The sequence below is a fragment of the Eschrichtius robustus genome, chromosome 5 (assembly GCF_028021215.1).
Source record: "Eschrichtius robustus isolate mEscRob2 chromosome 5, mEscRob2.pri, whole genome shotgun sequence".
Taxonomy (NCBI): Eukaryota; Metazoa; Chordata; class Mammalia; order Artiodactyla; family Eschrichtiidae; genus Eschrichtius; species Eschrichtius robustus.
In genome coordinates this window covers 8,068,204-8,094,258 of record NC_090828.1, presented here as the reverse complement: position 1 = coordinate 8,094,258, position 26,055 = coordinate 8,068,204, and the positions used below count along the sequence as shown (strand labels likewise).

The following is a 26,055-nucleotide window of genomic DNA, read 5'->3' as shown; positions in this document are numbered from 1 at the left end:
GAATTGTTCATAGATCTTTTGCTCCAATAAGACATTTGTTTACTTTATGATTTACTGAATTTTGCCAGTTCAAATCAGTCTTTCTTAATAGTTTGGAAGTAAGGATGCCCTATGAATTTTATGACTGAAATATACATTATTAATAGGGAATACTTTTAATGATTGAATTAGGAACCAATTTGTATTGTGAAGCGTTATTAGTTATTGGTTAAGACCATATTTTTTAGAAGCTGGATAATTGAGGTGTAGTCAACTTACTATAAATTGCACGTATTAAAAGTATACAATTTATTAAGTTTTGATATATGTATATACTCAAGAGACTATTATCACAAACAAGATAGTGAACATATCCATCACCCCCAAAGCTTTCATTACATCCCTGGCTCCTTGACCCCCATGCCAGACAACCACTGATCTTTCTGTAATTATGTATTAATTTTATTTCCTAGAATTTCCTGGAATTTTATATAACTGAAATCATATAGTATGTAGTTATGCTTCTTTCACTCAGCATAATTATTTTGATATTTATCCATTTTTTTTTAGTGTATCAGTAGTTTATTCCTCTTTAATGCTGAGTAATATTCCTTTGAATGGATGTACCAGCAGTTTATTAATACATTCACCTATTGATGGATGTATTGGTTGTTTCCAATTTTTAGTTGGTAACAAATGAAGTTGCTATGAAAATTTGTGTACGAGCCTTTGTGTGGATGTATACTGTTATTTCTCTTGGTTAAATACCTAGAAGTAGAATGGTTAGATCATATGGTAGGTATATGCTTAACTTTTAAAGCAACTGCCAAAGTTTTGGAAAGTGGGTGTACTATTTTGCATTTCCACCAGCAATGTATAAGAGGTCCAGTTCCTCCACATCCTTGTCAACACTTGGTATGGTCAGTCTTTTTAACTTTAGACTTTCTTATAGATGTATATTGGTATCTCATTGTGATTTTATTTTATTTTATTTTTAACATTTATTTTATTTTATTTTTTTTGGCCGTGCTATGAGGCATGAGGGATTTTAGCGAGCCTGCACCCCCTGCAGTAGAAGCGTGGAGTCTTAACCACTGGACCGCCAGGGAAGTCCCCTGATTTTAAATTGTATTTCCCTAAGGAAGTGATGCTGTTCATGTTTTCATGAACTTGTTTGCTATCCATGTAACTTCTTTGGTGAAATGTCTGTTCAGATGTTTTGTCCATTTTTAATTGGGTGTGTTTCCTTATCACTGAATTTTAGAAGTTCTTTGTATATTCTGGATGTATATATCCTTTTTCAGGCATAGGATTTGCAAGTATTTTCTCCTAGTCTCTTTTTATTCTCTTAATGGTGACTTTTGAAGAGCAGTTCTTAATTTTGATGAAGTCCAACTTACAATTTTTTCTTTTATGGATTGTGCTTTTCTTGCTTTATCTAAAAAAATCTTTGCCTAAGTTAATATCACAATGATATTCTCCTATGTTCTGGAAGTTTTACTTGTAAATCTATGATCCACTTTGAGTAAATTTTTATATGTAGTGCAAGGTATGGATCAAGGTTCATTTTTTAAATATATGGAATTCAAAAAAAAATAAACGGAATCCTGTTTTTTTAGAACCATTTGTTGAAAAGACTGTATTCCTTCACTTAATTCCCTTGTGCCTAGGTTATACCTAGGTTGAAAATCTATACATATTTTTGGTTCTATTTCTGGACTCTCTGTTTCATTTGTAGATCTATTTGTAGATCTATTTGTAGATATTGATGCCAGTACTACACTGATTTGATTACTATAGTTTTATAAAAAGACTTGAAGTCAGATAGTGTAAATCCTTCAACTTTGATGTTCTTTTTCCAGACTTTGGCTCTTTGAGGGCCTTTTCATTTCTGTATTAATTTTAGAATCAGCTTGTCAGCTTTTCAAAAAAGTCTGCTTGAGAATTTGATTCAAATTGTATTGAACCTATAGATAATTTGGGGAGAATTGCCATCTTAACATCTTCCAACCCGTGAACATTTATTTAGGTTTTCTTTCCTTTCTCTCAGCAATATTTTGTAGTGTTCACTGCGCATACCTTGTACATCTTTTGTCACAGTTAGCCCTATGTATTTTGTATTTTTGATGCTATTGGAATGATGGTTTTTAAAATTTTATATTTTTGACTGTTGCTAGTATATAGAAATATGATTGATTTTTGTACATTGGCTCTTCTCTGTCAACCTGGCTATGCTTATTTCTTCTAGTAGCTTTTTAAATAGATTTCATTGGATTTGCTACATAAAGATTATGTCATCTGTGAATACAATTTTACTTCTTCCATTTTTAAAATAAATAAATTTATTTATTTATTTATTTTTGGCTGTGTTGGGTCTTCATTGCTGTGCGCGGGCTTTCTCTAGTTGCGGCGAGCGGGGGCTCCTCTTCGTTCTGTGGCTTCTCTTGTTGCGGAGCATGGGCTCTAGGCGCGTGGGCTTCAGTAGTTGTGGCACATGGGCTCAGTAGTTGTGGCTGGAGGGCTCTAGAGCGCAGGCTCAGTAGATGTGGTGCACGGGCTTAGTTGCTCTGCGGCGTGTGGGATCTTCCCGGACCAGGGATCGAACCCATGTCCCCTGCATTGGCAGGCGGATTCTTAACCCCTGCACCACCAGGGAAGTCCCTACTTCTTCCTTTTTAATCTTAAACTTTTTATTTTTTCTTATTGTACTGGCTTCAGTTCCCAGTACAATGTTAAATATAAGTGGTGGAAGTAGACATATTTGTCTTATTCCTGATCTTAGGAAGAAAGCATTTAGTCTTTCACCATTAAGTGTGATGATAGCTGTAGGCTTTTGGTATATTTTCTTTGTCAGTGAAGAAGTTTCCTTCTATTCCTAGTTTGCTGAGAGCTTGTTTTTTTTTTTTTTTTTTTTTTTAAATCAGAAACAAATGTTGGATTTAGTCAAATGCTTTTTCCGAGTCTACTGGAAATGGTTTAATATAGTCAATTACATTGACTTTCAAATATTAGAACTAACCTTGCATTCTCTAGGTAAACCCTACTTGGTCCTGATGTGTTATTATTTTTATATGTTGTTGGAGTTTATTTCTTGAAATTTATTAAAAATTTTCCATCTGTGGTTATGACAGATACTGGTTTGGGATGATTTTTCTTGTAATATCTTTGTTTTTGTTTTTGTTTTTGGTATCAGAGTAGTGCTGGCAACCTTCAATGAGTTGGGAAGTATTTCCTTTCCTTTAATTTTCCGGAATAGTTGATATAGAGTTGGTATTTCTTCCTTAAATGTATTAGGTACATACACATTTAGAATTGTTATTTGCTCTTGATGAATTAACCCCTTTAATGTTATGAAATGATCTTTAGCCACAGTAATGTTCTGTGCTCTGAAACCTGCATTGTCTGATATTAATGAAGCCATTCCAGCTTTCGTTTTGTTAGTGTTAGCATGGTATATCTTTTCCATACGTTTACTTTTAACTTAGTTGTGTCTTGTATTTGAAGTGTTTCTGTAGGCAGCATATTGTTGGGTGTTGCTTTTTAACTAGTCTGACAATCTTTTTCTTTTTGGCCATGCCGTGTGGCTTGTGGGATCTTAGTTCCCCGACCAGGGATCAAACCTGTGCCCCCTGCAGTGGAAGCGTGGAGTCCTAACCACTGGACCACCAGGGAATCCCCCCTGACAATCTTTTAATTGGTGTACTTAGACCATTTACATTTATTGTGATTATTGATATGGTTAAGTTTGAATCTTTCATCTTGTTATTTTTCTTTTTTGTCCCATCTATTCTTTGTTTCACTTCTTTCGGATTAATTTTGTTTTTTCTAAAATTGTCCATCTCCCTTGTTGGCTTATTAATGATAACTATTTATTTAGTGGTTACTTTAGGGTTTATATATACATGTTAAACTTATCACAGTCTACTTTCAAGGATATCATACCACTTCACATATAAAAACTTTTTTTTTTTTTTTTGTCTGCGTTGGGTCTACGTTGCTGCATGTGGGCTTTCCCTAGTTGCGGTGAGCGGGGGCTACTCTTTGTTGTGGTGCGCGGGCTTCTCATTGCTGTGGCTTCTCTTGTTGCTGAGCACAGGCTCTAGGGCTCGCAGGTTTCAGTGGTTGTGGTGCGCAGGCTGTAGAGCGCAGGCTCAGTAGTTGTGGTGCATGGGCTTAGTTGCTCCGTGGCATGTGGGATCTTCCCAGACCAAGGATTGAACTCGTGTCCCCTGCATTGGCAGGCAGATTCTTAACCACTGTGCCACCAGGGAAGTCCTTTTTTTTGTTTTGTTTTTTTTTGTTTGTTTTTGAAAACCTTTTAACAGTATCTTTTAATTTTCCCTCCTGGCCTTTGTGCTCATCATTTTTTTACTTCCACATATATGATCAATTCCAGTATACACTGTTATTATTATTTATAAGTAATCAGTTGTCTTTTAAGGAGACTTAAATTTTAAGAATAAAATCTTTATATTTACCCGTAAGTTACTTTTTCTAGTGCTCTTCATTCTTTTGTGTAGATCCAGGTTTGCATCTTTTATCATTTTCTTTCTGCTTTGAGGACTTTAGCGTTTCTGGCCATGCAGGTTTGCTAGTGATGATTATTTCAGTTTTCACATGTCTGAAAAAGTTTGTATTTTGCCTTTGTGTTTGAAAGATATATTTGCTGCATAAAGAATTCTAGATTAACATTTTTTATTTTTAATCAGTGTTACAAGGATTTTGATTCACTGTCTTCTACCTTGCTTGTTTGTGACAAGAAATCTGACCTCTTTATTTCTGTTTCTTGTACTTAATGTGTCTTTTTTTTCCTCTGCTGCTTTTAACATTTCCTTTTAGACTGGTTTTAACCAAACTGATTATGATTTGCCTTGGTATAGCTTTATGTTTCTTGTGAAACGCTGAACTTCTTAAACTGTGGTTTTATAGTTTTCATCAAATTTGGAAAATTTTCAGCTGTTATTTCTTCAAATATTTTTTCTTTCTTTACTTTTCTCAGTCCCCGTCCTCTGCCCTGCTGATTTCAGTTATACATATATTAGGTTGCTTGAAGTCCCACAGCTCACTGAGGCCCTCTGTTCATTTTTTTCTGTCTTTTTTTCCTGTTTTTCATTTTGGATAATTCCTATTGCTTTATCTTCAAGTTTACTAATTTTTTCCTCAACAGTGTCTGATCTGCTGTTAATCCCATCCAGTGTAGTTTTCATCTCAGGCATCATCATTTTTATTTCTAGAAATTTGATTTGGATCCTTTTTATATCTTCACTGTTTCTTAACCTGTTCAGTTTTTCCTCTAACTTTTTAAACATACAATTCTAATAACTACTACTTTCCTGTACTTTTTTATTATTCCTATATATTTCTACATTCTCTCTTTCTTTCTCTTTGTCTCTCTGCCCCTCTCTTTCTCTCACACACACAGTACACACATACACCCTATTTATTAATGAAGTAATGCAAGATACATAATAATTTCCCTATTTTGTATATTTGGATATAGGCTTAAGAAAGCTAGGTAGTTTGGTTTGCTCAAAATCAGACAGTTAATGTTCAGATTAAAATCTGGGTTTTTCACAATGTCTGCTCTTTCCATTACTCCTGCTTCAGTAGGAGAGATAAGACAAGTGTTTAACTAAAACAGAAGTAAGAGTAGGGATGGCACCATAGTAGAGAAGGATTATGAAAGATCACAAGGGAGTGTATAGGTTATAAAAGACTTCCAAGGATGCAGGAAGCGTTTGGGATGAGCCTTGAAGGACAAGTGAGATTTTGCATGATACTCTAAGGAGGGCGAAGCATTTGCAGAGGGAAGAGTGTATTGCAGTATGTGAGGTTTGGACGAGTGAGGCATGTGTTTAGCTGAATTGGGTGTGACTATGGAAAGCAGATGACTAGGAAGGTTAGGTTAGACTGAATTGTGGAGTGTTTTTGATGTCTGGCTTTATCACAAGTTTTTTTAATATATCTTGTCTTTTCAACTGCTGCATGCCTCTGACACAGAGATGGAGTCTTTTAAAATTTCCCTACATTCCTTAGTACAGTCTTGCACATAATTCATTTATAGCTTTTCTTACTATAGCACCCTTAGTTCTTCTTTATTAGTACTTGTGATTGCATTGTTTATTGTATAAGAAGTCTTAAATCTTGTGTTCATAAAATTCCTTCCAAAGAAGTCAGCATACTTTATGCTAATTCATTTATTGATTGTCTCAGCAGTCAGCTTACCATACCCTAAGAGTATCCCACTTTCTCAGGCATCCAGAATCCTGCTTCAACTTAAGGGTCATTGTGTAATCTTGTATTGTTCTAATGAAAGGAATGCTCAGATGATAGTGTTGTGGGCAGAGCCCAGGCCTGTTTCTCTGGAACTTTTTTACTTCTGGCTGGTAGGGAGGAGTACATGTGGCACTGTCCTTGAACTCACAGCTGCCCACCACATGCAGAATTGGCCCTGACACTTCAAGTGCTCAACTGGACTCACTCTGATCTTTGTATCTCAGAGGAATTGAGAGCTGAGGTTTCATCCAGGGTTTCATTGACTTTCAGTTGGGTAAAAAATAATTAATGGAAAAATATCTTACTGTTCAAATCACATCATTCCTCTTGTAATGCTTTTAATTATCTTCTGCAAACCTTTTTACTCTTTAGTTCTGACAAGTGCCCTCTTTGCTGGAGCTCCCTGAGGTGATTGCTAGTGGTTCTCAGTGAGTTTAATCAAAGAGCACGTGCCTTTTGCTGTAAACCCTCCCTACCCCCATGAAATTCCTTGTTAATGCAACTTCAGAAGAAAAGATGAAAATCAAGGATTTGCTAACTCCTGACAGGTGACTAGTTAAGACACTATAGAACCAAGCAGATTTTCAGTGGCAAATACTGAATCTAGAATTAAAAGACTATATATGTATTTACATGCATTTTTGTATGGTCTTGTTTGTTTTTAAATGGTAGTCTTCTATTAAATACTGAGAAGTTACAAAGTAATGTATGCAAAATATGTGTAAGGTATACAGAACACTAGGACAGTGAATACGCATGTACCTAACCACCAATTTAAGAAAAAAATTGAAGATCTCTATGTTCCTGTTCCTTATCCCACCTCTTCCTTCCCATTTCAGAGGTAACCTGAGTTTTGTATTTTCTTCGTACTTGAACCATATAGTTTGTATCCTTAAACTGTTGTTTAATTTTGCATGTTTTTGAAATTTATAAAATGAAATCACAATGCAGATATTTTTCAGTGATTTGCTTCTCCCTATAACATGTGTGTCTGCTTTGGTCATATTTTTGCAAGTATTTAATCCTGGGCTGCTTTCACTTAGTGTAAATTTATTTCTTAATAATTTTCCTCATTAGTCTTATAAGAATATGATTCATATGTTTCTACCTTGTAGAAATAAAAAATGGTAACGTTCTCTGACTGGATAAAAATAAACCATTCTCCTTTAAGACGTTTAATGTACTCTCAGGGCTTTCCTTTGTGAGTGGGCAGGAGCCCTTTAAGGGGGGTGGTTTATTTTTCCTGCCTTTCCCCTTATACTTCACCTTGGGCAGCCTGGACACGCCCCATTCTCCAACTAGGTGGCTTGGTGGTTCTTTACCCTGACTGCACAGAAGAATCACCTGAGGAGATTTAAGAATACCCATGCCTGGGCCAAACACTGACCAGTTAAATTTGAATATTTCTTTTTGTGACTGTTCTTATCTTTTGCCTGTTTTTTTGTTTTTGTTGTTGTTTGTTTTGTTTTGTTTTAGTTGGGTTGCTTCTTTCATATTGATTTATAGGTCTTTACATATTCTGTATATAAATCTTTGAAGTCTTAAATGTTGCAAATATTTTCTTCCAGTCTGTTGCTTTGTCTTTATGGTTTCTTTTGGTTTACAGAAGCTTTTAATTTTTAAAATTTGAGTCTCTTTATGGTTTTTGTGTTTTATGTCTTAACTAAGAAGCCTTTCTTTACCCCTAGATTTTGAGCAATTTTCTCCTATATTTTCTTTTAGTATGTTTATAATTTTACTTCCAACATTTAGCACTTTAAGCCAACTGTCGTCTGTTTTTTATGTATAGTATTAAGGATCTAACTTTGCTTTTCTCTAAGCAGACAGCCAGTTGTCCTATTATCATTTGAGTGGTCTTTCCCCCACTAATTTGAAATACCTTTTTTAGAATTTCCTGAGGGTCCATTTTTAGACTCAGTTTTCTTGTAATGATGTTTTTGCCTATTTCAACTATAATAATATCATACTCTTTTAATTACCATTACTTCATAGTATGTCTTCAAATCTGAGAGTAGATCTTTTCTTGTTACTCTTCCTTTGCAAATATTTTTCATCCATTGTGTACATTTTTTTCTTCCATTTGATTTTTGAAATTATTTTTTATTGGTGTGAAATTCACATAACGTAAAATTAACCATTTTAAAGGGATACAGTGGCATTTCATGCATTCACAGTATTGTACAACCATCACCTCTGTCTAGTTCCAAAACATTTTCATCACCCCAAAAGAAAACCCTGTACCCATTAAGTAGTTGCTTCCTATTCTTCCCTTTCCCTGTTTTCTGGGAGTCACCAATCTGTGTTCTGTTCCTATGGATTTGACCTACTCTGGATATTACATATATAGTACATGGAATCATACATGACCTTGTGTCTGTCTGGCTTCTTTCACTTAGCATAATGTTTTTGAGGTTCATCCATATTGTAGCATGTATTAATCCTTTTTGTGGCTGAATAATATTCTATTGTATGTATATGGCACTATTTGTTTATCCATTAATCTGTTGATGGACATTTGAGTTGTTTCCACCTTTTGGCTGTTATGAATAGTGCTGCTTTGAACATGTGTGTACATTTATTTATTTGAGTAACTATTTTCAACTCTTTTGGGTATATACCCAGAAGGGGAATTGCTGGGTCACGTGGTAATTCTATGTTTAACTTTTTGAGGAATTGCCAGGCTCTTTTCCACAGTGGTTGAACCATTTTACATTTCTACCAGCTACGTATGAGGGTTCCAGTTTCTCTACATCCTTGCCGATACTTGTTATTTTCTGGGTTTTGTTTTGGTGTAGACATTCTTTTGAGTGTAAATGGAACCTCATTGTGTGTTTTTTTTTTTTTTCTTTTAATATTTATTTTTTTATTTGGCTGTGCGTGGTCTTAGTCATGGCGCACGGGATCTTCTTTGCCGCGTGTGGGATCTTTTAGTTGTGGCATGCGGGATCTAGTTCCCTGACCAGGGATGTAACCCGGGCCCCCTGCAGTGGGAGCTTGGAGTCTTAACCACTGGACCACCAGGGAAGTCCCTTCGTGGTTTTGATATGCATTTCCTTGGTGGCTAATGATGTTGGGCATCTTTTCATGAACCTCTTGGCCATTAATATATCTTCTTTGGAAAAATGTCTATTCACAGCCTTTGCCCATTTTTTTTTTCCATTTGATTTTTAAGATGAGCTTCTTAGTTTCTATAAAAAATTGTGATTGGAATTTAATTGTGGTTACATTGAATTTTTTGACTAATTTGCAGCCAACAGCTTTATAATATTGAGTCTTTCTTGTCAAGAGCAGGGTTTGTTTATTTGTTTAGGTCTTTTATAATTTTAAAAATAATGATGTTTGAATTTAAATTAGGTCTTATATCAGTGTTATTAATTTTGTTCCCAGACATTTTGTCATTTTGGTTATTACTAAGAATTGATATTTTTCCTCTCATGTTTTCAAATTAATTATTGTGGGCATATAGGAATGTTATTGATAATTTATTTGTTGATGTTGAATCTGCCCTTTCTGACATTCTTGATGAAATTATTACTCTTAATAATTTGTGAGTATAACCTTTGAGATTTTCTAGACAGTTATATTATCTGTAAATATTGAAAACCTCTTAAACTATTGAACCAACTTGATTTATGAAAAAGCATAATTATTTTTAATTGATAAGTCTAAATAGATGCTTTTTATTACTAGTGAATAGAGTTAAAATATATGTGTACATATATATGTATATATAATGTTGTTTGAGAAACGTAATTTATACTCTTGTAAGAAACAAAAAATAAAACGTGGGCTTCCCTGGTGGCGCAGTGGCTGAGAGTCTGCCTGCCAATGCAGGGGACACGGGTTCGAGCCCTGGTCTGGGAGGATCCCACATGCCGCGGAGCAGGTAGGCCCGTGAGCCACAACTGCTTAGCCTGCGCGTCTGGAGCCTGTGCTCTCCAACAAGAGAGGCCGCGATGGTGAGGGGCCCGCGCACCGCGATGAGGAGTGGCCCCCACTTGCCGCGGCTGGAGAGGACCCTCGCACAGAAGCGAAGACCCAACACAGCCATAAATAAATAAATAAATAAATAGATAGATAGATAGATAGATAGTTACTAAAATGTATGCCTTAAAGTGAGAATCCTTAGTAGTCCTACTTTCTAAAGAGAATTGTTGTTTTGAATGCGGTGTGTCTAAATAGAGGTTTCATTTGTTATACTTTGAGAGGCAAAGACAGTTAAAGAGATGGTTCATTGCTAGACTGTTGGCATTTTTAAGGCCAGTGCCATATTTCACTTGAGAATTTCATCCCCTACTGTCCCTGGAATGATAACAAGAGAGTTTAATTTATATTAAAAATATAGGTAAAAGAAGTTCTTCCTTTTCTTAAAAGTGCATGCCATTCTTTCCTATTCTAGTGTAATAGGTTCCATGCTCTTCAAGAACTATGAAAATAATTTATTTTTTTGTATCTTTGCTTCTTAACTGAGGATATTTCTTGTTATCCTGGGAGACCTGGAACTTAGCAGAAGTATTTCTGCGTAAGGAGTGAGAAACTGTCTTGGCTTTTATGTAGGATGCACTGCACAGCAGATCCACATGGAGGAAGTGGATTGGGCTGATAGTGGTTTAGAAGCAGCTCTAGTTTGAAATGGGGGCTAATGTGAGAGGCCCTGACTAGAATGAATGGAGTAAATGTGGTTTTGCTCTAGAATGAGCTTCACTGACTGCGAACTTGGAATTAATGTTCCAAGAGGAACCTCATGAAGGTGAGAGATGCTCCTGAGGTCTGCAGAAGAATGCACATTTAGTCTCCTAGAGCTGATTAAAGGGATTCTAGCTCCTGACAAGATGGAGATTCAGAGCTGGAAGAAACCTTAGATCCTCATCCTTTACAGCTGGCTTAGGCTTGTTCAAAGTATTTAAGGCCTTGGGGGATTGGAAAATATTTTTGAATCAGGTTTGGCTTCTAAAGTGAAGGGTAGACTAGATACTGAGAAACAGCAAATCAGAGAAGATTAAATATGGTATTTAATGGGGGAGAACTGGAGAATATGTTGTTTTGGAGAAACTTATTAGAGACATATAGTCACTATATTCCTGGGAAAATTGTTTTAAATATTAAAAAGTAATTGCAAATGACTTATGTAAAGAACTTAAAAATAAATATAAATAGAACAAAATTCTTTTTTAATACAAAGTTTTCTAACTGATTATTAGTGGAATATAATAAAAAGGCTATTAACTTTATATACAGATCTTCCTTGATGGGGCGACTTCTCAGTAAACTTCTCAGCTAAGTTGAAAATGTGTTTAATACACCTAACCTACTGAACATCATAGCATAGCCTCGCCTACCTTAAATGTGTTCAGAACACTTAGACATTAGCCCGCAGTGGGGCAAAATCATCTAACACAAGGTCTATTCTATAATAAAATGTTGAATAGCTCATGTAATTTATTGAATACTGTACTGAAAGTGAAGAACAGAAGGGTTGTCTGGGTCTAGAATGGTTGTAAGTGTATCAGTTGTTCATGCTTGTAAGGGTGTGGGTGACTGGGAACTGTGGCTCACTGCCACTATTCAGCATCACCAGACAGTATCTACCACATATTGCTAGCTTGACAAAAGATCAAAATTCAAAAATTGAAGTACAGTTTCTACTGAATGTGTATCGCTTTCACACCATCGTAAAGTTGAAAAATCCTAAGTTGAACCATCGTAAGGTGGTTCTAGATACAACCATCTGCGTTGTATTTGGACACTACTGAACTCATTGTAATGCTTTATGACTTGATTGTATTGGATTTTCTAGGTAGACAGTAATTTCATTTATAATTGATCATTTTGTCTCTTTTCTAATATTTATATTACCTTTTTTTGTTATATAGCAACAACTAGCTGCTTTAGAACAATATTGAATGAATGGTAAATAATTTAGCTGTTATAGCTGGCAGCCTTTTCCTGCTCTGGGACTGCCTCTAGTGCTTTATCATTATCCATAAGTTATTTTCTGTGGCTATCTTTTAACTTTTTTCCTTTTTAAACTTTACTTGGTAGAATCACATGCAGTTGTAAGAAATAATACAGAGAGATCCTGTGTACATTTCATCTGGTTTCCTCTTGTAGAGCTATAGTATAATATCACAACTAGGAAATTGATATCAATGCAATTTACCCATCTTATTCGGATTTTACCAGTTTTACTTGTATTCTGTGTATGTGTGTGTATTTCATTCTGTTACATCTGTAGATTGACCACCACAGTCAAGATACAGAATATTTCCTTCACAAGGACCTCTCGTGCTACACTTTCACAGCTATAGCCATCTCCCTCACTCTCTGCCTCCCTAACCGCTGGCAACCTCTAAACTCTTTCTGTCTAATTTGTCATCTCAGGAATGCTTTATATATGGAACGAGGTATGTAGTACATACCTTTGAGACTGACTTTTTTCACTCGACATAGTTCCCTTGTGATTTCTCCAGGTTGTTGCATGTATCAATAGTTTGTTCCTTGTTACTGCTGAGTAGTACCATGGCATGGATGTACCATAGCTTGGTTAACCATTCATCTGTTGAAGGACACCTGGGTTGTTTTTGGCTATTACGAATAAAGTTGCTATAAACATTCATGTGGAAGTTTTTGTGTGAATGTAAGTTTTCATTTCTCTGGCATAAATGCCCAAGAGTGCATATACCCTTTGCTTAGATTCACCTGTTGCTAGTATTTTGTCCCATTTCCTTTATTTTTTGTGATTACTCACCCTCCCTCCCTCTCATCCTCTACACACACACACACACACACACACAAATATAAAATAACAGTTTTCTTGAGCTTCTTGAGAGTAAATTGCATACATGTTTACCCCTAAATTCTTCAGTGAGTATTTTTCAAGAATAAGGATATTTTTACACACCTAAAGAAAAGTTATCAACTTAGTTAATTTAACATTTATACAACTTTGATCATATCTGCCATCTATTACAAGTTGTCAGTTGATCCAGTAATGTCTCTTTTAGCATCTTTCCCCCTCTAGGACAGGATCTGGTGTAGGATCCCACATGGTATTTAGTTGTCATGTTTCTTTTATCTCCTTTAATCTGGAACAGCTCTTTAGCCTTTTTTGTCTATATGATATTGGTATTTTTTGAAGAAGACAGTTTTGTTTTTTTTTTAACAGGATGTTCCTCATTTGGTTTGTCTGATGTTTCCTTATGATTAGATTCAAGTTGTGTATTATTCTTGGCCTGAATACTACATAAGAGGTGTTGTTTCCTTGAGAAATATATCTTATCACGTTAGAAAAATTTCTTTTTAGTCCTACTTTACTAAGAAGTCTTAATTATGAATAGGAGTTGGGTGCACATTGTTAGAGCTTGGAGTCGAGGCCACTGGCTGGCCGATGAGCTCACAGGTGTAGGTTGTGTGCTGCATGAGTGGCAAGGGTGTCTGCCCCAGTGAGTGGAGTTTGATAGTAATCCTTGCTGCAAGTAGAAAGAAGATGAAATAGGTGTTGGACTTGATCCATGCCTTTTGGCTTCTAGCCTGATGACAGTTTGGTTCCATTGTGTTAATTTACTATATAGTGAATATGTTAACAGATTTCATAATGTTCGAGTAAACATTCTATACCATGCATTCATGGAATATAATTTTAAAAATTTAATGTTGGATAAATTTTTTATTTTTTGTTTTATTTTGGGTTTTGCATTTATGTTCATAACAAAACTTCTTCTGTAATTCTGTGTGTGAAAGAGTGTGTGTGTGTGTATGTGTTCTGTCTTTGTCAGATTTGGTATCAGGGTTATTATTTAGCCTTAGCATGAATCAGAAAGTTTTTTTTAAAAACCCCTCCCTTCCCCCCAGCAGTTTAAATAACATTGAATTTACCTGTCTTTAAAACGATCTGAGCCCCGTGCATTTTGGGGAGAGCTTGTGGATCTTTGGCAGCATTTTCCAGTTTCTTCTCTGGTTAAAGGTCTGTGTAGGTTTTTACCTCTTCTTAGGTTGTGTCTCTGCCCTGCTTTTCATTATCCTTAGGATAAAGATTCAGGCTCTGCATTTGTGGTCCTATATTCTTTTTGCTGCCTAAGTGTTGTCACCATTCATCCATTTATTCAGTTACTCAAGCTAGAAATCTCTGAGTCTTCTTAGATTTTCCCCTCTACTTATGCCCCCTACTAATTCTGTTCTTAATTTACATTTTGAATCTGTTTCCTTTTTTTCCATCTCTACCGCTGCCTGGACCCTTCCAGCTGTCTTAACAGATTTCTCAGTCTCCAGTGTCTCCTTCTAAGTCAGCCCGTGAACTACAGCTGCAGTGGTGACACTAAATTGTAAATCTGATCATGTTAGGCCCCTGTTCAGAACTTTTTGGTGGTCCCAGGGTGAAGCCTTACCTAGAGCTTCTGATCTGGGTACAAGAGTCCGCTTGCCTATCCTTGTTTTCTAGCTTCTAGCTTTGGTCTGCTCCCCAGCAGTCCAGCTGCAAGTCATTCCCCAGAATTTCTTCACCCCTATTTTTCACCATTTGCTCTCCAGAGTGTGCCCTCTGACCTCTTCTCTGCCTGGTGCATTCCTCTTTACCCTTGAGCATTTCTCACAGCCTTTTTCTGTGAAGCCCTCCCTGAGGGGACTTCTTCACCAACAGAATTTATCAACTCCTCTCCGTGCAGCTACCTTACCTTTGCTCTTTTGTGACTGTAGTTATATTCTGTTGAAACTATTTTTTGCATATCTCTTTTTCTACTATATATTCTGTGATCTCTTTAAGGGCAGAGACTGTGTATTAATTTTTGCATGTAGTGTTAGCACGCTGCTTGGCACCGTAGATTCTCAGATGCTTGTTGAACGAGTACAAGGTGTATTTAGAGGATTGTGAGAAAACTGGTTGAAGCAGAAGGTTCTTAGAGGACTATGCAAGATGGTGAGCCAGTATGGGCCAACAGATTATGCAGCAACTTGAATGTTTGGCTAAGGAGTTTGGACTTTTTCTTTAGTTACAAGAGGGGTAGAGGAAGGAGGCAAGAGGAGGGAAGGTCATTTATTATTGTTGTGCTAAAGAGACTGGTTAAAGTTCCATTATGGTATTAAAATTATTTTTAGCTTTTTAAATCTTTTTGTGTGGGTACTGGTTTATCAAATAAATAAAGATTGCTGCCAAGGTAAATAAGTAACCTTACATTAATAATAGCGAATGCTTATCGAGTGCTTACTATCTGCCAGGTACTGCTTTGAGAACTCTGCATGTATTACCTCATGTAGTACTCAAGACAGCTCTACATGGTAGGTTTTAGTATTGCCTCTTTTAGATGGTGAAACTGAGGCACAGAGACGTTAAATAACTTGCCCAAAGCCACAACTTTTAAGTGGTAGAACAGGATTCAAACCTGGGCATTTTGGCTTCAGAAGCCTCTTAACCACTGAGCTCTGCTGTCTTCCATTAACCTTTTAGCCTATTGTAGTAGCACTTGGCCCTCCAGAAACTGGCATTTTAACCTTAAATTAAGAACCGGGGAAACCATTTTCTATATTAACTGACATAAGCACATATTATTTGACTTGTTTTACAGTAGATGATCTATTTAGTAATAGCTTCAAATGTTTCGTCTGTTGCTTCAAGTGGGAACTAAAATTGAGCCTATTCTGCATCTGACTAGCATTTAAGGTACTTTTTGAAAGTATTAAATATTTGAAATGAACTTTTAAACATCAAACAGCTGGTTGTCTTAGCAAATTAGAAGTGAGAGTTTAGAGGAAACCCTGTTAAGTTTTCTGGCCCTTGTCCTCAGGCCAGGTAAGAATTGTTCCAGCATATTCTTCAGTGCTTGGTCTAGTCTTTGTTAATTGTTTCAAAAAAAAGAGCTCCACTATCCCTGAAGGAAGGCAATTTTATGATCTCTGATCTGTCTGGGAGTTTTTCTTTGTAATTCGTTGCAGAGATTAAAATGTGCTTTATTCTTTTCAAGTTTCTTTTAAGGTCACAACCATGTGAAGTAACACAAAATACATGTGTGTAGGTTTGCCAAGATTACAGTTGCTGTGGGAATCATAACTTTGGATTTCCTCACGTCTGGATTATGAAACGTGCACAAAGGCCCTGTATGAATATAGGTTTTATATTTTATGTGCATCTGGAAGTAGCAAGGTCTTAGTGATGTAGCTTCCCATAAATGACAAGTTGAACTCTTACAGCCTGCAATTTTAAAGTAATCCCAAGGTTCTTAACTTTGCTGTGGAGCTGATGTCCCATGCTTTCCTCCTCCACTTGGAAGACTTGTGTCAACACTGGGAAACTGGAGCTCTGGAGTGGAAGTGGAGGCCCAGCTTATTTCCCTGGGACCAGTAGACTTCAAGTTTGTTTTGTCTCCCGAGAAGTAAGGATTCCAGTGCTGCTGTTTTGAGTTCTCTTTTTGAAGCAGCAAGGAAAGAAGTGCCACAGGTCTGTCTTAGTTGCATTTCAATATTTTTGGATTTATTTTGGTTATTTGTTTTTCTTGGATTGTCCTATTTCTCTACTATCTACCTGAAGTTATTAATTATTAAATCCATGGTGATGCCCTTATGGGTGGTAGAGGTTTTTATCTGGGAAATACAGAATTTTGAAAAGGCTGCAAACCCTAGAGTCATTATCTTTCAAGCTCACTCATGTTGAATGGTGTGAACATGGAACATAATTTCACTATAGAAAGGAGGACTAGCATCAGTTTGTCTTTGCAGGGCCTCTCTCAGGTCTCCCTGTACAGGGTGCTTAGCTGACAGACCAGATCCCAAATCCGCAGATTGGCTTAGGGGGTCATTAAAGTTTCCTCATCTTTCTATCTGTGGTCTGAATTTAGTCTTAGTCATTTTGCTGTTTAGAATTTTGTGTCTGGCATTCCTCCAGGTGCCTTGAATAATGCTAGAATTCTTCTCTGTGACTTTGAGGGAACAGTACAACTGCTTGTGACTTTGCATGTCTTCCTCTGGAGTGTCCTGCAAGATGCCATGGGGACCTTGTGTTGTAGGCAGGAACATGATCCTTAGCGAGGCCCTATCTTGCTTGGGGCTGAGTCTGTAGGTAGTAAATTCCAGATGTTTGTAGCTGCAACCCTGAGAGTAGGCATTGTTGTAGCAACACCTTCCCAAGAAAAAAGTAAGATATAAGTGACATTTAAAAAAAAAACCAAAAACGGGCTTCCCTGGTGGCGCAGTGGTTGAGAATCTGCCTGCCAATGCAGGGGACACGGGTTCGAGCCCTGGTCTGGGAAGATCCACATGCCGCGGAGCAGCTGGGCCCGTGAGCCACAACTACTGAGCCTGCGCGTCTGGAGCCTGTGGCTCCGCAACAAGAGAGGCCGCGATAGTGAGAGGCCCGCGCACCGCGATGAAGAGCGGCCCCCGCTTGCCGCAACTAGAGAGAGCCCTCGCACAGAAACGAAGACCCAACACAGCCAAAAATTAATTAAGTAAATAAATAAATAATTTTTAAAAAAGCCAAAAAACCAAAAACTAACAGAAACCAGGTTGATATTAGTCTTTTGTTTAAAGTAGGAAAAAAAATAGTTTTCACGGAAACTGACATTTGAAGTAACTTAGGGAAAACTGCTTTCAATTTTTGTAAATTTTAGTCATTTTGTCCAGTTGATTATAGATTGTGAAAGTCACATATTTTTCCAAATTGCCATGGTAAAATTGGCCACGTGGATAAGCTTTGCAACTTTTTTCCTTTGTCTTACTAATTTTGAGATTAGTGTATGTGGCTAGATTAAGGCTTTGATTGCCATTCAAATTATGCATATAGCTGGTGGGTGAGTTAGTTTTCAGCTCTATTATTAAATCGTTGCTTCTGTATCACGGCATGAAATTTGGACTAAATCTGTATGACAGCCTTGCTCCATAAAATTTATGCTTTATGGAAGTAAAGGCCTTAAGTGATAATAGTAGTTTTCACTGAGTAAAATATTTTACCATTTATGACTTGTAATTTAAGAGTTTTTAAAAGGGAAATTAAAAGTCTTCTCACATGCTTCAGTATAGTTTAGTATGTGTATGTGTATGTGTGGAAGGTGAAGTGCTGTGTGTGTGTAGGAGTAGGTGAAATAACATTGGGTATTAATTGGTAATTATCGAATTCGAGTGATGAGCATACATTCATTACATCATTCTTTCTACTTTGTGATTGTTTCTAATCTTCCAAAATAAAAAGATAAAAGAAGTCTCCCCAAAAGTAATGAGGAAAAGTGATAAGGCCTTAGACTTTTATTTGATAGCACGGACTAGGAGTTAATGAAAGACATGTCACAATTTCCAGTACCTTCTGAGCAGCTTTTTCAGTGCTGCTGAAATACTGCCCTGAATTTCTTCAGGAGAGAGAATATTCTTTTATCCTATTATTGCCCAAGTTTACTGATGGCAGAGATATTCATATTCCAGTGTGACCACTCACATTATGAAAATAAAACCTTTTGTTTATGAGACACTTTCTTTTGCTATTTAGAACTGAGCATGCATTCTGATACCAATGGGTACCTTCTTGTGCTTCTTTAGATTCTGATTTCTGTTTAAAAAAAATGAACTTTTTATTTAGTCCCTATTCTTTTAGATTCCAGAAGTTTCTCTATCTGTTCCTTCCCCCACAGGATGAGGAAAGATTTCTTCTTATTTCTAACGGTACTTGTGTTTGACCTGAGCCTTTTGCTACTTTGTCTAGAATTTGTCTCCAAAGTCTGTACGTTTATCCCCAAAAGAGAAGATACAATACATTTCAGGGGTTTGAAAGTGCCAATTGGTATGAAAGTCTTTAAAGCATAAGAAGTAATCTTATTTGTTCCAATTTAGAAATTCTGTAAATGACTTTAATCATAATAAAATATGGAAGAGAAACATGATTGAATTTATAATATAATTCTGTACAAAGTAAACATGAGAAATGAAGCTATTTGCTGAAAGATGAGGCAGCTTCCACCTCATAACATTTTGGGGCCTTATTTGGTAGCAAAGCTTATATTTGAGAAGACCCTGGATGATCTTTTTCAATTTTGGTTTTGTACGCTGCTGCCTTAAAGCAAATCTTAACATTTATTGTTGTGTTATTTATGATCAGAACTCTGGTACTTCAATGACATTAAGATGATTCTTTCTTTATTAGGAAGGGAGATGATACCTAGATCCACCCTAGCAATATCCTTAATGTACTTCCTGCCTTTACTGATGTACTCCTGTGTATTATCAAGATGTGAAAATATTAAACTCCAGAATTCAGATAAATCTTATAGTAGACATCAAGAGTCTAGAGTATTAAATGAATTTAGAAAGAATTTCATAAGCAGGGGAAAGACAGTTCAGTTGTCTTCAAGGGTTTTCTTAAATTCTGGAATATGGGGAAATGTTTTAGTATTTTGAAGATTATTATTATCATTACCTTTTAAAAGTTGATTTGAGAAACACTACATAGGCTTTTCATTCTTTTTCATCAGTGTCAACGTTTATTGCCAAACTCTGTCTTTTTAATTCCCACTGTGACATTAGGCCATCATAAATTATTATCATGTTATCAAGAACATTTATTCAGGGTCTGCTTTGTAGGGCACTGTGTAGAAATAGGCATAAGACATAGTTCCTGCTCTTCAATAATTCATGGTTGTCGAGGAGTGACACGGCATTTTTTTTTTAGGTATAGTTGATATACAGTATTCTATAAGGTTCAGTTGCACAACATAGTGATTCACAGTTTTTTAAAAGTTATTCTTCATTTATATTTATTATAAGATATTGGCTAAGGGCATCTCTTTTAATTACTTCATTCAGTGAACATTTCCTGGGTGCCCTCTATGTGTCAGCCCTACTAGGCACTGGGATACAGTGGTAAACCAGACAGACAATGCCCCACGCTCTTGGCGCTTACATTCTAGGATCTTAAATACTTAGCATGCTGAACGATGTAATTGTTCAGGACTTTACAGGGGAGGTATTACTTTGTTCTGGTATGGTTAGGAAAGGCTGACTGAGGGGGTAGGGCATGAGCTGGACAGCTGGACAGGAAGTAAATGTCCCTTTCCCAGTGTGTATTATGTGGAACCTGCTGTAAAGGATTTTGTGGCCAAATAAACGTGGAAAACATAGCACACCCTGGGATTGCAGAGAAGTGATCCCAAGAGCTAGAGAAATTAGGTGAGGTTTGTAGAGGAGAGAGGAAGTGGAATTTGAGCTGTCCTTCAATGGGTACAATTTTAAGAGTGAGGTTGGAGCGGAAGGTGAGTGAATGTGTGAACTTGAGAAACACGGGACATGCTGGGGGAGTACTAGTCAAAATGTACCTATCCCTGTCCCCCCTCCTCTCCTCACTGGAGCTGTCATTTATCTTGGCCCTACCTTTTCAACTCTTCTTTCCTTTCAGTATTTTAACACATTTAAGTTTCCTCTTTAATGGCAATAATAGCAACAGCAAATGGAAACTCTGTCTTTTGATTTCACCTCTCCCTCCTCACAGCCAAACCTCACAGAAGAGTCATCTGAACTCATTAGTTCCACATCCTCCCTGCCCATTAGTGCCTCACCTTATTTCTCTTTGGTTGTTATTCCTGTTGCTTCACTAAAACAGCTGTCACCAAGCTCCCTGTGACATCCATACTGCCAAGTCAAATGAACACTTAATTCTTTATTTCACCTCTCTTAGCAGCGTACGACTTTATTGCCCACCACCTTCTTGAAACCTTGATTTCCTTGACATCACGCTCTCCCAAGTTTTCTGTATCCTTCTGAGGAGACCATTCCTTTCTGTCTTTGCAGTTTTGGTTTTCTTCTCCCTGGCTATTGAACTCTGAGGCTCCTCAAGTCTCAATCCTGGGCTACTTCTCTTTTTATTCCATACTGTCACCCTAGGACGATCTCCTCTGTGTTTACGACTTCAATTACGGTTTGCTCTCTGGTGACTCCCAAATTTGACCTCAGCTCAGACATTGTCAGAGTACTAGAACATGACAGAGAGACTGTCACATATTTGAGAGTATAGAGTGAAAATAATGGGTCTGATTGATTGTGGCAGAAGGGTAAAGGTGATAACATTTCAGTGAGTTTCATTATTTCAGTTTCTTAAATTCAGAATTTCATTTTTCTTTTGGAAATGATCATTTCACATACTTTATTGAAATGAAAAAAGAGTAACAGTTTATTAATTTTTTTCTTTATGGATGACGCTTTTGGTGTCATAGAGTCTAAGAGTTAATTTGGAGTTAATGTTTTTACAAGATGTGAGGTTTAGGTCAAGGTTTATTTTTTTGTCTGCTGATGTCCAGTTACTCCAGTCATTTGTTGAAAAGGCTGTCTTTCCTCCCTTGACTTGATTTTGCACCTCTGTCATAAATCAGTTGGGCATATTTGAATGGGTCTATTTCTGGGTTCTCTGTGTTGTTCCATTGGTCTATGTGTCCCTTATCACATGGTCTTGATTTCTGTAGCTTTAGAGCTTAAAATTGGGCAGTGTATTCCTCCACTTTATTCTTTTTTTTCCTCATTATTTTGGTTGTTCTAGTTCCTTTACATTTCCGTATAAATTTTAAGATGCGCTTGTCTATATCTATGAGAAATCATGGGATTCTGATAGGAATTATGTTGAATTTAAAAATCAGTTTGGGTAGAATTGACATCTGTACTGTGTCATAGTCTGTTAGTGTTGATATCTTACTACTTCAGGAGAAATGTAGGAACCTTACCACCATTTAGGCCCCTTTATCCTCCCTGCTTTCTAATTAGTTGTCTTAAATATCTCCTTTACATACATTGAGAACCACATCAGACAATATACTTTTGCTTTTAACCATCTAACATAGTTTTAAAAACTCAAGAGGAAAAAGCGTCTTTCATTTACCTATAAAGTTACCCACCAACATTAGTTTACTTTTTACTTCTGGGCTTCCCTGGTGGTGCAGTGGTTAAGAATCCGCTTGCCAATGCAGGGGACACGGGTTCGAGCCCTGGCCCGGGCAGATCCCACATGCCGCGGAGCAACCAAGCCCATGCGCCACGACTACTGAAGCCCGCGCGCCGTGCTCCGCAATAAGAGAAGCCACTGCGATAAGAAGCCCACGCACCGCAACGAAGACCCAACGCAGCCAAAAAATAAAAATAAAAATAAATAAAATAAATTTATAAAAAATAAATTATGTACTTGTCATTTTTATGACCCCAAATTACTTTGCACCACATTTTGCTATTTTTTTCTGATTTCCAGTTATGATGGCTCTCTTCCTCATGTGTTTTGTAAGCATTTATCAGGCTTTTGACCATAGGAATATTCTGAAGAGGATTTTTTTGGTTCAACCAGCACCCTAGGACACTACAACCAGCACCCTGGGACACTTTAAGTTAGTGTCTGTGCTTGGGGTTAGTGTGACTGCACTGCGTGAGTGCAGGACTGTCATTATGAATCTTCTGGGGGAAACTCTCCTTTGCCCCCAGTTGGAGCCCAGGTCAAAACAGATACATTTCTTGATTGTTTTTCTTTATCAGTAGGTGTATTTTTTCCAGCCTACCTTTTCACTGAGTTGTTGAAGACCTCAGGGGTCTTGATTTTTTGCAGTGGGGCTAATCTCCACTCGTCTACATTTCATATGGTGAAGGCTTTATCTCCTATTCCCCCTGCAGCTTTAAACTACAAGCCTCTTGGTACTGAAACCAGGATGTGCTCCCAGGGTCTCTGTAGCCTCAGCTTCTACGTATTCTGGTTCCTAGCTCTCACTTGATTCTTAGCTCCTGGGGATTTTCTTTTCTCTCTTGAGAGCTCAACAGTGCTCTCAAGTTGGTAATATTTTGTTCAGCAGTTGTAGTAATTTGGTATCAGAAGGTTTTTCAGGATATTGACTCCACTCTGTTACCAGAAATCAAAGTTTCTGACATATCATTCTATAGATCATAGATTGTTAGGTTAGGGACCCACTCCTGGTTCTTTCAGAACTAGTTGCCTGGGACAAAAGTTGCGTGCCATCTCACAAGGGGCTGTGGATGTGACCCTTGTCCTTAAAAGGAAGGAGTACGGGCATCTTTAGCACTACTGTCATGTCTGCCAAGGAAGCAGAGAGTCTCAAGAGGAGGCGGAATGTTCAACTGTGTGTCAAGTGCTATAGCAAGGTCAAGTGAGATCAAGACTGAAAACTGACAGTGGGATTTCACAATCGGAGATCTTTGCCAGAGCATTCTCCAAGGAATGAAGGGGGAAGAGGCCTATTGTGTTTTTTAATCTCTGGGAGGATTGTCCTTAGTCCAGGCGATTCCTGTTTTTCTCAGACAGAATGACTTGTTTATCAGTATGTGGCTGTTTATTTTATATTCTCTCATTTTAATTCTCTCTGGGTTCCAGCCCTGCCTTAGGTAGATTGGTTCTGTTTGCCATAGAAACTGGACACAGCCATAGAGTGTAGGGCCCATCTAGTGTGGACCTGTCCTGAAAGCTTTCCTTTATATCTCTTCAAATGAGGTAATGAGGAGACAGAATGAAGAGGTGAGAGCTGAACTGGAGTATTAAAATAAGAGAAAGAAGATATGAGGTATTGCCATTTTTTGCATGAAGTTTCTGTTATGTGGAATTTCTAAAATTATGAAAAATTTCAAACATACAAAAACTAGAAAGAGTAGTTCATCAACCTTCATTTACCAAATTCAAGAGTTTTTGCACATTTGCCTCATTCATCCCTTTTTTATTTCTCTTTCCTTTGCGGAAATATTTTAAAGGAATCCCTGATGTCATTTGTTGTACATATACATATGTATACATATGCGGTATGGAGATTGTCATACCGAGTCACAATGCCATTATCATACTGGATACAAAATTGACAATTCTTTGGTATCATCTACTATATTGAGAGTATTAATGAGGTCCCTTTTTAAAAGTTCTCTGAACATTCTGAGATTGTTTCTGCTTTGTTGTCTTTGCACTTGTCATTCTCTCTGCCAAGAAGGCCATACCCTGAGACCTTCACATGGACTTTTTGTCATTCAGATTTTAGCTCCGAATTATCTCTTCAATAGAGGCTTTTCCTAATCACCAAAGCTAAAGTAGTGTCCTGTTTCCCCATCCCATTTGTCACTATCTCATCTCTCTGTTTCACTGCCTTGTTGTCTGTTTACTTGTCTATTGTCATCTCTGCCCCCTAGATTGTAAGTACCATGAGAGGAGAGACCTTGTCAGTCAGTCATGTTGTGTTTATTGCTCTGTGCCCAGGGCCTGAAGAGGTCCTAGGATATAGTAATGAAGTACATGTTTATAAACAAGTCAGCTATTAAGGAGGTTAATACAAAAAGATTCTAAAAGTTTCTTAGTATTTTATAACCATTATCTCTTCGTACAACTGATTCTCATGCCAGAGCTTTTCTTTTCTCAAGAGCTTTAACCAACAGCTGTGTTTGCAAAAAGTGCTGGGTTGTTGTCCCTTTCAGGACATTTAATCTTTTAAAGCCTCAAAATATTTTGTAAAATGTAAGTGAGTAAAATCACTTCTGACCTGTTGAGAGGCAGTGTTTTTATTGACATAACTCTCATTTGAGATCACTTTATTTGAGCTTGCAGCTAATAAATCTCTTGGCCCATATGAAACTGGATGGAATGATCTTGTAGACCACATAACCTATAACTGATTATTTGAACTTCTTTTATTCAGTATATCATTTGTATGATGTTAGGGAGTGTTTTTTAATTGATATATTGTTAGCTGTTGGCAATGTTCTTTAGCATGAGAAACATATAACTCAATAAACGTACGATTTTATAATTAAAAACTTGGATTCTTTTTGAAAATGTGTAGTTCCAGACCAACAGAAAGATGCAAGAATAGTACAGAAAATTACTCTATACTCTTTGCCAGATTCCCCAGAATCAACATTTTACCACATTAACAGCCCTCCTCTCTTGCCCTCCTTTTTTTGAGCTGTTTGAGAGTAAGTTGCAGACACTCAAAATGAAGCCATTCTCTTTTTTAACCATTGTGCAAGGATCAAAATCAGGAAATTAACATTGATATAATGGCGTTAGCTAATCTATAGATCTTATTCACACATCTTCAAGTTTCCCAGTCATGTTGTTTATATGAAAAGAAAATCCTGGATCACAAGTTGCATAGAATTGTCATGTGTCTTTAGTTTCCTTTAACCTGGAAATTTTTCCTTTTATAATTTAACATATTTGAAGATTATAGGCCAGTTATTTTGCAGTAGGTCCCTCAGTTTGGGTTTAATTGATGTTTCACAAGTGACATGTTTTTCTTAACGTTATCATATCAGGAGCCATATGATATTGATTTGTCCCATTATAGGTGTTTACTTCGATCATTTGGTTAAGGTGGTCTGCCAGATTTCTCCACCATCAATATATGCTTTTCCTCTTTGTTTTTAATAAGTATCTTTGAGAGTATTTTCAGACTATTTAATATTCTATTATTCCTGAAACTTTCACCCACTAGTTTTTAACATCCATTGACGAATATGAATTAATTATTATGATGATTATTACCAATGGTAATTTTCCAATGCCATCATTTTTTTCTGCATTTATTATTTGGGATTCTGATGTAAGGAGAGCTTCCCCCATTTTATTTATTTATTTGTCTTTATCAGTATGAACTCATGGATTCTTTTTTTATTTAATGGGTTATAGATAATGTTATCATTTAAAATTTTTGATACTTAAATTGTCATAATTTTGGCCAGTACGAGACTATTTTTTTTTAACATCTTTATTGGAGTATAGTTGCTTTACAATGGTGTGTTAGTTTCTGCTCTACAACAAAGTGAATCAACTGTACATATACATATATCCCCATATCTCCTCCCTCTTGCATCTCC

General features: G+C 36.8%; 1 protein-coding gene and 1 non-coding gene across 7 annotated transcripts in view; both read left to right on the top strand.

Annotated features, from left to right (window-relative positions):
• The window catches only part of DIS3L2 (DIS3 like 3'-5' exoribonuclease 2), a 389,397-nt gene that overhangs the window by 5,296 nt on the left and 358,046 nt on the right, over positions 1-26,055 (top strand). The window lies entirely within an intron of this gene.
• LOC137765515 (small nucleolar RNA SNORA62/SNORA6 family) lies at positions 13,599-13,732 on the top strand. Its single transcript, XR_011074170.1, has one exon. It is a non-coding gene; the product is annotated as a small nucleolar RNA SNORA62/SNORA6 family (small nucleolar RNA).